We start from the raw sequence: 13,584 nt of genomic DNA, 5'->3' as shown, positions 1-13,584 counted from the left end.
TGCATTGGCCGGGAATCGAACCCGGGCCTCCCGCGTGGCAGGCGAGAATTCTACCACTGAACCACCAATGCTTCCATGATGCAGTATGTTCTGTAACTTCCTATCAATATAGATAGTTATGGTGCTCTGGCTAATTGCCATGAGTCACTTTTTATTCCAATGTAAAGTGCAGTGTTTAGCCAAATAATATTTAATAATACTTTTTCATTCCTCCTAATGACTATCTTCTTATAAATAGCAGTAAAATAAAGATCTATGAGGTTGCCCAACTGGCTCCCGAGTGTCCCCCCCCCCCCCCAACTATTATGCATTCATAACAACACTGCAGTACTGTTGGGTTATAGCAGTCGTAGAGAAGCGGAAATAATGACCCTATTTTCTAGAAATGAACATAATTAAATTAATGTACATGATAAACACATCGAACAAAAAAGATAGGAAGGAATATTACTTAAAGCTCTATGGAGTTTTTTTTCCCATGGTTAGTGTGTAAAAGTGACAAACAGGTAAATTATCAAGTTGGTGTCAATTAGTTCTTTATTGTCTTCACATTTTGCAAACAGACAAATAAGACTTTCCTTGAGAAGTGTGTCCCTGGGAAAGTCTCAAGTCCCAAACGTTTTCAGCGCTGCTCCCTTTGTGACACATTTCTGGTCTTTTGATCACACTACACGAGGTGACTATATTATTCTGTTCTCACCTATCCCAGGCTCTCTGAGGTGGAGCTTTTGTATCCAACACTATCCCCTAATCCGCCCACCTCAACATTTACTGCCAAGAAAACGAGTTACTTGTGAGATACAGTGAGATTCACTGAGCCAGAGACAAATGTCCTTGGAATTGGAAGAAGCTCAATACAGCACTTGGGAATTGGTCAAAATATTCACTGAGATTGATAAGCATCAACTAAATTGTATCCCCAAGACAATGTCTAGAGATCATATAGATTTGTATGGGGGAAGATCTGTACAATAGCATCTGTATATTAATATGATTTAACTGTATACTCAAGTATGCAACATTATTATATACTGATTTTTTGTATTGCAATAAAAACTTGACACCCTCGAAAGTTTTCCAGATCATCATATTCCAGACCCATGTATAGTAAATAAGTTTTTCATCACAAATGTGTAATTGCTATTTGCTAGTAATATAAAATACAATTATTGTCAAAATGTGTGTTGTTGATAGATTAACATTGTACTACTAGCTTCCTCTCTCTGTCTTACCCATAGGAACTCCCTATAGTGTCATTATTCTTTATAAGGGCAGAGTATACCACATCCTATCCTAAGTATTGCCACATATTTTATGTTTATACTAATTCCTTTTAAGCTTGTATAAGAGGGACACATAGCTCTTTCAGGACATTGCTTTCTCAGTTATCTACCACCTTCCTCTGACCCCTCTCCTCCCTTTCCCGCCGGCATTTATTACCTGCGGGTCATATCCCTTCTCCTTTTACCCGCATCGCCTATAGTTGGCACCTCCCCAGGAGAGGGGTTCATGTAGTAGTCCTTTACCTTTTGTACATATATAATTGCCACCCCTGCTTGTATCCTTTCTGGGAAGCTACCCTTCCTTTCACATGCCCTAGCTTTAATTCACTAGAGGCGTAGATTTAGAATTACCCTACTAGGAGTGTACTCAAAAGCCCTATTATCCAAATCCATTCCATTTCACATAGCCCTGTGGTCTGTACCTTCATAACATCTTAACTGGCTCCGCCCTCCCCTCTCCCCTCCGTAACAAGCGGCTTTTGCCCGCTGCATTCCCCACCCCCCCCATACACTCAGGCCTACGGGAGGCCTGACAAAAGCTAGCTCCCTACCTCTCTCTATTTTCAGCTTATGCAATACCTCTTATCTTGGGGTAGAGACCACTTGTTACTTGTTTTAAAAAAAAAAAAAATCGAGGCTTCTTACCTATATGTTCCAGTCACACATGTTTCATATCTACAGTTTTCTATCTTATACTCAAGGTCATAAAGGTGGCACTATAACTTATGTCAACTGTTATTCTTCTGTTGTTGCCCTGGATATATTCGATGTCATTGCTCTTACTTTTCTATAAATATTGAATTATTATGGACTAGATATTACGATAACAAATATTACATTAGCGCACCAATGTTTTAACCCTTGTCTACCTTCCATCAGTTTCTTTATTGTTTCTGTTCCGTGCCTGGACATACTCTCTATTGTGTTGTTTTCACTCAATGCCTCAATAAAAAATTAAATTATTTAAAAAAAATATAAAAAAATAAATAAAATTATTTTGTCCCATTATTTTCTGACGGATTAAAGGGAAATTAAACCTAAAAACAATATTTTGTGACTCAGACAGAGCATACCATTACTTCTATCATCAAATGTCCCCATGATATTCTGTGTCGAAGAGATACCTAGGTAGGCATCTGGAGCACTATATGGTAGGAAATAGTGCTGGGCTTTAGTGATCTTGCAAATGGTTAACATTCTTGTAAAACTGCTGCCATATAGTGCTCTAGAAATGGGCTGGTTCCTAAGTATACATCCCTGTTTGTCAACAAAAGATACCAAGAGAACAAAGAAACATAGATAATATAAGTAAATCACATTGTACAACCCATGGCTCAAATTGTGTTAGTGTCACCTGTATGCAGTGTCACCCTGGGTTAGTAATCTAGCAGCCTCTGTTAACCTGAATATTAGTGAGCAACACCACACAGAAAAACTGGTGAATGGCTGGTCTAGGCCACAGGCCTCTAGATGGTGGGACTTACAATGTACTTATCAAAAGGCTAGATTTGTCTACATCTGGCTACCCCCCCCCCCCCCCCCATTTATATGTTCTGATATATTATGCAGAGAGCATATAGACAGCAAAAGTAAAATAAGACATGTACTGTGTATATTATAATCTACCTATTTGTTTGTCTGTCTGTCTATCTATTTATCTATCTATCTATATATCATCTATCTGTCATCTACCTATCTATCGATCTATCTATCTATCTCTATCATCTATCTATATCATCTATCTATCTCTATCATCTATCTATCTCTATTAACTATCCATCTATCATCTATCTATCTATTTATCTATCTATCTATCTATCTATCTATCTATCTATCTATCTCTATCATCTATTTCTATTATCTATCTATCTATCTATCTATCTATCTCTATCATATATCTCTATTATCTATCTCTATCATCTATCTATCTATCTATCTATCTATCTATCTATCTATCTATCTATCTATCTATCTAATAATCTCTATTCTATCTATAATATCTCTCTCTATGTATGTCTGTCTCTATCTATCTATCTATCTATCTATCTATCTATCTATATATCTATTATGATATCTATCTATTAATCTATATTCTATCGGAAGACTTCTTTGGTCTAATGCATATAACAGAAGTATCAGTGACTTGTGCCAATGCTACAATGTTTTGTGATCAGCTTCACCTTTTGATCTCCCATACTTTAGTCAGAACACGATCTGCTTGTGCAAAACAAAAAGAGAGCTGGAAATATGAAAATATAAATTATGCCAAAAATGTCTGGGCTTATTAAATAAATTGTAAATTATATTTTGTTAATTCTGGTTTATATTCACTTTATTATACAGTCGTGAAATCACGGTGACACTAACACAGACTGAATGACAAAAGATTGTCTGCACTGTTTTACTCTCCCTAGATATATCCTTGGATGTTTGTTATGGGTTGACATCTCTGTGCAAAGTGTGTCCTGACTTGTGCCCAGGTATGATAATTTAACTTCCTAAACTGATGTGTAAATGTTTTGTCAACAAATGAGAAGTCTGTTCCTGACTCTCAATATTCTAATTATCACTATTAGCATGTCAGCCATGGTGTCTTCCTGCCTACTGGAAGGTGACAACATTGGTACCATGGAATTCTAAGCCACTGTTACCTAACAAAAAGTCACACACACAATACTCACCAATAGTTCATTAATATGTTATATTTGTATGAACTCCACTTGTAACCCCTAAATAGCCTACAAGCTCACTATCACTTCTAACTTGCACCCCTAGAATCTAGATCATAGATGCCCAGATGTTGTGAGATAGGATCTACTTATTGTAGCCTATGAACACTTGTGACAGTCTCAAATTTAAATTTGCACCAATTTATATAGATGTTTTCTGGTTCACGTCTTAATTATACACATCTCATAATTATGCAGGCATATGAACTTCGTGAGCTTTTTCTTATGTCATATGGTGTAACATTATCACTACATGAAGTGAGACATTAATATAAAATAATACAAGTAATAATAATAATATGTTCTGCAATTAGAGTGAGTCAAATCTATTTTTTTTTACAACACCATCACCAATATTCTCTTTATGTAACGAATCAATGTATTTGTGCTGTAAACCAATTTGTGCTGTAAACCATATCATCTTGGTGGGGAAATGGCTGCACAAATAATTATTATTAATAATACTAATAATAATAATAATAATAATAATAATAATAATAATAATAATAATAAAAATAATAAAAATAATAAAAATAATAATAAGAAGAAGAACATATAATCTATTTATATTTTAAGGTTATACTTTAAAAAAAAAACATATTACTTTCTACATAGAGTTTTTGTGTTATTTATGGGAGAGATTTCCTTTTTAAAACTTTCCCACGGTTAGTGTGTGAAATTGGCAAATAGATGTAAATTACCAAATTGGTGTCAATTTTTGTTTTTTATTGTCTTCAAAATTTGCAACCGAATGAGATTGTCTTGAGAAGTGTGTCTATGGGAAAGTCCCAAATATCCTCAGTACAGAAACCTTTTGCTCTTCTTTGACACCTTGTTCGCCTTTGATCTCCAAGAGGTGTATTATTCAGTTTGTAGTTTCATTCTCGCACCTTTTTCAAACTCAGAGCTATTGTTTCTATACATTTCTGCTACTAAAAATGATAAAAAATTTAATGGTTTAGAAAGGAGGTACAAATTCTCTAGGATGCAAACCAGATATGTCTGTCCATCAAGGGGTTAACTCAAAAGCTAAACACATTTTAAAATATCTCTGAAATGACTGAGATCTAAATGTCTCAGCTTTCCAGATACAACCTTCAGAAAGTGAATGCTTCTGTGTGTGTATATATATATATATATATATATATATATATATATATATATATATATATATATATATATATATATATATATATATATATATATATATATATATATATATATATATATACATATATATATATATATATATATATATATATATATATATACATATATATATATATATATATATATATATATATATATATATATATATATATATATATATATATATCATGTTGTGCTGGGCTACTACACATTTAAACCAAAGACTATTAATATGCTTGGCCAATAATCAAGAGTTCCCAGCACCCTTCACCTCCCCTCATATATCATGTAGTTATTGTAATTATGTATGTCGCATGCAATACTGATTACAATATAACAAGAACAATATATATGGTACAATATATTAAATGTATACTGTTTTTAGTTTAGATACTTTTGATGATACAGTTTGGAGTTATAATTAGGTTTAATTATTTTTATACTATATTTGATAATTGATGGCATTAAGATGGGGAGATTAACAGAACAATGAAGATTATTAAATAAATATAACAAAATTGAGAATTAAAGGGTTTATTACATGCTCAATATGTCTTCCTGGTGACATTACAGAACAGTGTGTGCATGAGCATGTGTGGCCTAAAAATCCTCAGTGCATAGCTAATGACCAAGTAGGTGTCAGTGATTTGTGCAGATGGACAGCGTTTTATGATCCATTTCACCCTTTAATCTCCCAGAGTTACCCTACATCTGAAAAAGTATGTCAGTGCAGAGCAAGAGGGAAGGCTGGGGTATCAGATTAAAACATAAGTGACTGAGATGGGAAGCTAGAATGTAATTAATATTATAATGCTGTCTAGTGTTATATACCTGGGTAGATCAAACAAGCACAAAGTGAATAACAAAAGGTTGCTCTGTTTTTCTCTCCCAGGAATCATTTGATGTGTACAGGGGGGGGGGGGGTAACTATGTGCAAAGTGTGTCCTGACCTGTGTCCAGGTTTGGTAATTTAATTTCCTAAACTAGAGTGTAGGTGCTTTGTCCACCAATTCAAAAGTCTGTTTCTGCCATTTAAGACTTATTGTTATAGAATAGCAGTTTTCTAGTCTTCCTGTCTGTTGGGAAGTAAGTGCTGTCTGAACTATTGTTACCTGACACACAAACAAATGACCATACAGTATATTGTTAGTTAGCATTAGTGCTATGCTTTTTATCATAGAATCACGATTTATATTATACACTTAGATATGGTATGTATTAGATGTACTTCACTTGTAACCTCTGTATATGGGGTATCTAGTGTTTAACCATACAGTACAAGTCATCTGAGGACTCTAATGGACATTTGGTTGACAGAGAGTTCTTTTTGTGTGGATCTTTTTAGTGGCAATTCTAGGAGTACAGGTTCCAAATGTCAGAACAAAGATATTAAAGAGACATTCCAGACAAAATTGGAATCTACATGGATGCATTTCAGTTTTGAATAGAAGCCATTTGTAATATACATGTATTAGCAAAAATGCTTCTAACAAAAGCTATAGCTGTTTTAAAAGTATATTTAAGTATGCAACGTGCAGCAGAATTTTAAACACAGCACTTGCTCAGAGAGCCTAAGGTGCATGTAACATCTTGTAATAAATGTGTTAATTGCTGACATGGCAAAAGTCCCCCTGGCACTCTGAGCAGCTGCAGTATTTAAAATGTTGGTGCACTGAGAATATCTAGCTATGCTTCACAAGCACTGCAGAGAAAAATGTTAACACTTAAACAGCAATAACTTTTACTTGAAGCATTTTTGCCAAAACATGTATATTGCACATTTGCTTCTATTCAAAGATTGAATTAATCTATGTTGATTTCAATTCTGACTGGAATGTGCCTTTCATTTCAAGATCTATTTTTGCATGCATGACGTGGATTATTTTTTTCCCACTGACTGTGTGGGGAATTGACAAATAGATGTAAAAGAGCAAGATGGGGTTAACAGCCCCCTCCCCATAATTTGCAAACATACATGAAAAGTGTGTCCCTGGGAAAGTCACAATAAATACCAAAAAGCCCTCAGTATACTGCCCCTTTTGCTCATCCTGACACTTTCAGTTCTGTTTGATCCCACTACATGGGTTCCACAAGAGGTTGTCCTGTTCTTAGACCATTCCTCACCTTTCTCAGACTCTGTAAAGCTTAGCTAAAGCTTTTGTTTCTGCAATTCTGTCTAAACTATTCCTTTCATACCTTTTTAATAAAAATGATATAATATAGTTGTTTTATTTAAAGGAATACACTCCTCTCCACAAGCCTTTGGGTATTTTAAACTTTATTTTAAATTGATTACTAATTCATAGAATTGAAAAGTTATTTGGATGAAGCAACATACCAAAGACCAACATTCTAATCATCTGAAAAACACTGGTCCTGTAATTATTATGCCTATAAAGTGTTATTGTGCATTTACTGATTATGCTTTTCTACTGTGTGTTGTGGTCCTTTGACCCCATAAAACCTAAAGCAAAAAAATACTACAGGTATCAGAAAGTTGCAATTATAATATATTTTGTTATGACAGATGAGCAGAAATAGCAGCAATTCCAGCACTGATAACATTTTGTCAAGATAGGAAAGTTTTGTGTATTTTGATGGGTTGAAGAAGTTCTACATGCAATGCATTATGGGTATTTCTATAACTCAAATTCTCTGACCAAGATAAAACGGTGATCTATTATTCTATCTAAACCAAACCTTTCAAAGTTTTGCTGATGCTATGTGGTCATTCCAATTTGCAACCAGAGAAGTAAGAACTATCTTGAAAAGTGTGTCCATAATCCCAAATCCCAGATGCATTTAGTGCTGACAGCTTCTGTTATATTTTACGTTTTTTGTGCTTTGATCAAACAAAGCAGAGTTGGTTTTACATTGCTATGTTCACTATTTAATTCTCACCAGGGGCGTATTTAGGTTTTGTGCTGCCCTAGGCACTCAAAACTCTGCTGCCCCCCACACCCCACCCCAGGTTTAAGGCCTTTTTTTTTAGACATAATATTTTTGGGGCAGGGTGTAAAAAATTAAAAAAATGTCTTTTTAAGTAGATGTTCACCAGGGCTTGCATTCACTCTTTTCACACACACACACACACACACACACACACACACACACACACACACACACACTGGCCTTTAAAAGTACTTAAAAAATACATTAGTAGTTATGATAGGTTTAGGAATTGTATCCTAGGGGATAAAGTCACATGATACAATCATAATAAAGTATATACTTGTATTGTTTCTGAATGTATTAAATGCATACAACATATTTTCAGTTGTGTTTTAAGTCAGATAGTTGTATAGATTCAGCAATAAATACTTATTCTTTGCATTTATGACAGATAGACAAACAGTAAATGTACAAGTATTTAGTGACTAATCCGTTTAAGTATTTTAATGCCTAATGAAGATGTATTGAAGGGAGAAAGGCATATGCTGTTTCACAGTGGTCACTTTGTAGTGCACACTGCACTGTGTAGTCTGTGTCAGTCTCAATCACGCGGTGGATCCAGGAAGAATACCGCATTCCCTCTCAGTCCAGGCCAGGCTGCGCAAGTGAGCTTCGCCTCCACTGTCACCACGTCATGAGCACCCACATACAATCCCATAGGATAGCAATAGCCGGGCCAGCCATTTAAGTCATTTGTAATTGGTTGATTTAGCCAATCGGCCCTGAGTTCAGTAGAGTGTCCCTAGGGACTCAAAATTCTGCTGCCCCTTAAAAATCTGCTGCCCTAGGCACCGGCCTCGTTGGCCTATGCCTTAATACGCCCCTGATTCTCACCAGTTAACCTTATACCATTCAATCAGGAAATCGATGGCTTTGGTGGCGATTAGAAAGGGCACAATCACATTAAAGAACAATGATTTTCAGTCACTTTTAACGTTTACTGAGCAGCTTTTAAGATGTCTCCGAAGTGACAACGACATTAATAGCACATTTTAAAACATCACATTCTGAGTGTTATCTTTTCTCAGACGTTCCAAGAGGAATCAAAACACATTTAGAATAAATGCGCAAATTCTGGAGAACGTTTTATTCATTGATCTTATCAAATGCAAAAAAACATATAAATAAAAAAATAAATAAAAAGAGTAAAATAATTTTAACCCTTATTGGGTGTTTTCCTGGATTTTAATAATGTATGTACCCAATTACATGATTTTGCCAAGGATTTGAATAACATAAGTTCCTCATTGCTGATCTTGCCATGCCCAGAGGCTGCTGCTTGTGCAAGTCAAATGAATATATAAAATAGATATATAACCCATTAGGTGATAAGGATGGGCTCTCTGACTTGACCTATGCAATAAACAAATACAATACCATAATACTTAAAGTGATACTAAACCCATTTTTTTTCTTTCATGATTCAGATAGAGCATGACATTTGAAGCAACTTTCTAATTTACTCCTATTATCAAATTTTCTTCATTCTGTTGCTATCTTTATTTGAAAAAGAAGGCATCTATAAGCTAAGGAGACAGCCATTTTTTGGTTCAGGACCCTGGATAGCGCTTGCTTATTGGTGGGTGCATTTAGCCATAAATCAGCAAGTACAACCCAGGTTGTGAACCAAAAATGGTCAGGCTTCTAAACTTACATTCATGCTTTTCAAATAAAGATAGCAAGAGAATGATGAAAAGGTGATAATAGGAGTAAATTAGAAAGTTATTTAAAATTACATGTTCTATCTGAATCAAGAAAGAAAAAAATGGGTACAGTGTCCCTTTAAGACTTTATATAAAATAAATATCAGTGGTATGAAATATGTAGGTAGAATGGTCAAAAATTGCATTACTTACTGATTGGATTACAACCCTGACAACTTTACAGAGATTTTGTATTCTCCGTCTAGATAAAAAAACATTTGAATGAAAAATGGTTGTGAAGAGAAAATAAAGTCACAAAATTCTCTTTACATCTGACCACCGACTAATACTTGACAATCCTCAGTCAATAATACATTACAAAGTAATGTTCTATATATAATATTTAAGTACTTATTTTTATTCAGTGTAATAGGTTATATCAGTGTAACAAAAACAATGACAGAGGGCTATTCTGTTCTGCTCTACCTTTGATGTGGACGATTTTATTGTTTGTTAAGGTTTGACACCTGTGCAAATTGTGCCCTGACTTGTGTCCAGTATCTGGTTCCTAAACAGGATTGTAAATGTTTTGTCAACAAATCTGGTCTATTATTGCTGTCCCTGGGCTGTGGGCTCTATTAACCTTAACCACAGTGGCAATTCTAAATCCTAAACCAATTACCTGTCTCATGAAACTAAGACAAAAATGCTCATCCAGAGACAGTGTATATAATATAATGTTAGTATTAAATCTATATTCATGATGCCCATGATTCTATGAGATCATGGATCTATTTTTTTTTTTTTTTGACTGTTGCAATGTAATTACAAGTATGTGTGAGAAATATCAGGGAATATGAGGCACAGAAGTATCTATTTTCCTTTTATTTAACCACTTTCATGCAAAAATACAAATTTTTACTTGAATTGACACTTGGAGTGCAAAACACATTTATTTGTAGCTTCAGGTTCTATCAAGTCTACTGGTTGTGAAGATAACACAAGCGGAATCTCATCTACTGTTCCCGCGCTTACAGGCCACACACAAATCACATAGGAAATAAACTGCAGCATCTGTTCTAGAGAATGCGAGTGAAGGGTCCTTAACTTTTACTGATGTTTTACCTCATTGCAATGGGCGATACTGCAGCCTCAATTTTACTAATACATCGCATTTCAAGCCACCCTTGTTCAGAACGTCTTACTATTTTTAGTAACTAATGTTTGTCAGTGCTATACTGTGGTGTTTTTCACACCGATTTATAAGTTATGACATTTATTAACCTCGTTTATATAACAACATTGTTGCTGCCTAACTGGGTAATTTGTAATATGTATTTTTTTCAGCATGTTAATATCTCTTGTTTCATAACATGTAGCTGCATAACTGATAGCAAAATGAAATCAACACTGTTCTTTCAATTAAATAACCTTTAGTTATTCAGCTGATCCCATGCAGTTTATCTGCCTTACATTATGTCAATGTACATAATCGTTAAGAATTATTATAATCTGGAGTCCTCATATATACAAATTGTATATATGAGGACTCCAGATTATACAACTAGCTGTCTTTATCAATCTAATTTATATTGTAATTCATGGTGTCACATGAGATACAAATAATAATGATACAAATATTAAGGTATCATAGGTTAATAAGGTAAATAATAAAAAATATCATACTTCAACAATTTTTACTGGACTAGAATCAAATTTGACTTCCCAGTTAAAATAGTCGTTTGAATCAATAGTAGATGTCCTAGAAAATATGAAGTTTAATCTCCAGGCGTAAACAAAGTTTGAAGATTATGGGGAAAATAAAACATATTCATTGGCCGGGAATCTGTAGGCGAGTATGGGAATGTATAGGAATGTGATACATTACGTTAAAAGTATATGTTAAAAAAAAACAAAAAAAAAAACACATGTTGCATTGGCCGGGAATCGAACCCGGGCCTCCCGCGTGGCAGGCGAGAATTCTACCACTGAACCACCAATGCTTACATATGAGATCTCGAAATTTTGTTCATCATATTTTTTTCATGCAATATTTTTTTGTTACCGTTTGTTTTATCTATTTTTTTTATTATTATTATTTTTTATTTATTTTTATTTTTTTTTAAAATCATGAATCCATACTATCTATAAGCAATCGAACTTTAGTTACTAATATACCTTATAGTTACTATGAAATATACAGAAAATGGTTCCTTTTAAAGTTCTTTAAGGTGTGTGATTCATTTATGAATAAAAGTTAAATAAAAGTAAAATACTTAAAAATAATATTTAGTTGCAAATTTCTATTTACACATTAATTGAATTTAGCGTTTTCTGTGATACAACACCAAAAAGGAACCAGTATTAATACAATTTAATAAATACATAAATAAAACTGTTTAAATAGGCATTGAAGTATAAAATATTATCAGTTGACTCATGTTATTGTACTCAATAAAACAACATTTTATGTGCCATCCCTATTAGCGAGTGAGCAACAGATACATCAAGCACCGAATATGAAAATTCTCATATTATTCTCATAAAATGAAAGTTAACATTATATCGACATATTTATTAAAGTTGATGCGCCAGAAAAGTCTCTATTTCTCTGATATGCGAATAAAGTGACTTATGTTCACTCGCAAGTTTCGAATTTTGAGAATCAATTGTCTGGAAATGCCTAATACTTCTATTACATGTATACCCTTTTCATACACGCCCTTTTTTATTCGCAATTATCTTGTATTTATCAAAATTGTCGCATGTCATATTCACTTTTTCTATATTCACCAATTTTGAGGTTGCGAGATAGTGGAAAAGCGCAAGTAGTTGTTTTTGGTTCTTGTTTGCAATGGAAAATTTCCTTTTTCTTGCGGTTATTGCTGTTTCTCGAAACAGAAGTCGCCCACAACAGGTCGCAGAGCAAGATGCGGATCCAGAAACAAGAAGAAGGGTTCCAAGAATTTTTCGTTTAAGAATTGGTTTGGAAGCCCTTTCTGACCACGAAATAAAAAGAAGATTCCGACTGAATAGACAGTCCATAATTAATTTGTATCATCTAATTGAGGCTGATATCGACCCAAAGACAGGAAGGACACATGCTCTTCCAGGAATGATAAAATTATTGGCAGTTATCCATTTTTTGGCTACTGGGTCTTTCCAATCTGTCAGTAGTATAGTTGTGGGCCTCAGTCAACCTTCTTTTTCAAGGCATCTGACACATGTGCTCAAAGCTATTTTGAAGCATTTAAAATTATTTATTCATTTCCCTACTAATGCTGAAGGTTGGCAAAGTTTGAAGACTAATTTTTTTAAAGTTTCCGGTATGCCCAATGTCTTAGGCGCTATTGATTGTACACACATCCAATTGAGACCTCCGCAACACAAAGAGGAGCAGTTTAGAAATCGGAAACATAACCATTCCTTAAATGTACAAATGGTTTGTGATGCAAAGCTCAAAATAATGAGTGTCCGCTCAAATTTTCCTGGGTCATGTCATGACTTTTATATTCTTCAACAGTCGGCACTTTATCGGATGTTTGAGTCGGCAGAGATGCCTGATGGATGGCTATTAGGTCAGTATGTATATTATTCCTTTATTTGATAGTCTATTTCACATTTTATTTTTGACTTTTTCTTATTTTATTGTAAATGTTTTCTAATTTATTTACAATCTTTTTCTTTGTTAGGAGACAGTGGATATCCTTGTCGGCACTGGCTCATGACGCCATTCACAAATCCAAGAACCGACGCTCAGAAAAAATATAATGATGCTCATCGGAGCACTCGGTCAGCCATTGAGCGCACCTATGGTTTATTAAAAAC

The 13,584-nt window shown here is 34.2% G+C and overlaps 2 non-coding genes across 2 annotated transcripts; both read right to left on the bottom strand.

Moving 5' to 3' along the window:
* TRNAG-GCC (transfer RNA glycine (anticodon GCC)) lies at positions 1-71 on the bottom strand. The gene has a single exon. It is a non-coding gene; the product is annotated as a tRNA-Gly (tRNA).
* An 11,617-nt stretch (positions 72-11,688) lies between these two features.
* Positions 11,689-11,759, bottom strand: TRNAG-GCC (transfer RNA glycine (anticodon GCC)). The gene has a single exon. It is a non-coding gene; the product is annotated as a tRNA-Gly (tRNA).
* Between the last annotated feature and the right edge of the window lie 1,825 nt (positions 11,760-13,584).

Source organism: Bombina bombina, chromosome 6 (genome assembly GCF_027579735.1).
Source record: "Bombina bombina isolate aBomBom1 chromosome 6, aBomBom1.pri, whole genome shotgun sequence".
Taxonomy (NCBI): Eukaryota; Metazoa; Chordata; class Amphibia; order Anura; family Bombinatoridae; genus Bombina; species Bombina bombina.
The sequence above is the reverse complement of the archived record's forward strand: the minus strand, read 5'-3'. Positions and strand labels throughout refer to the sequence as shown.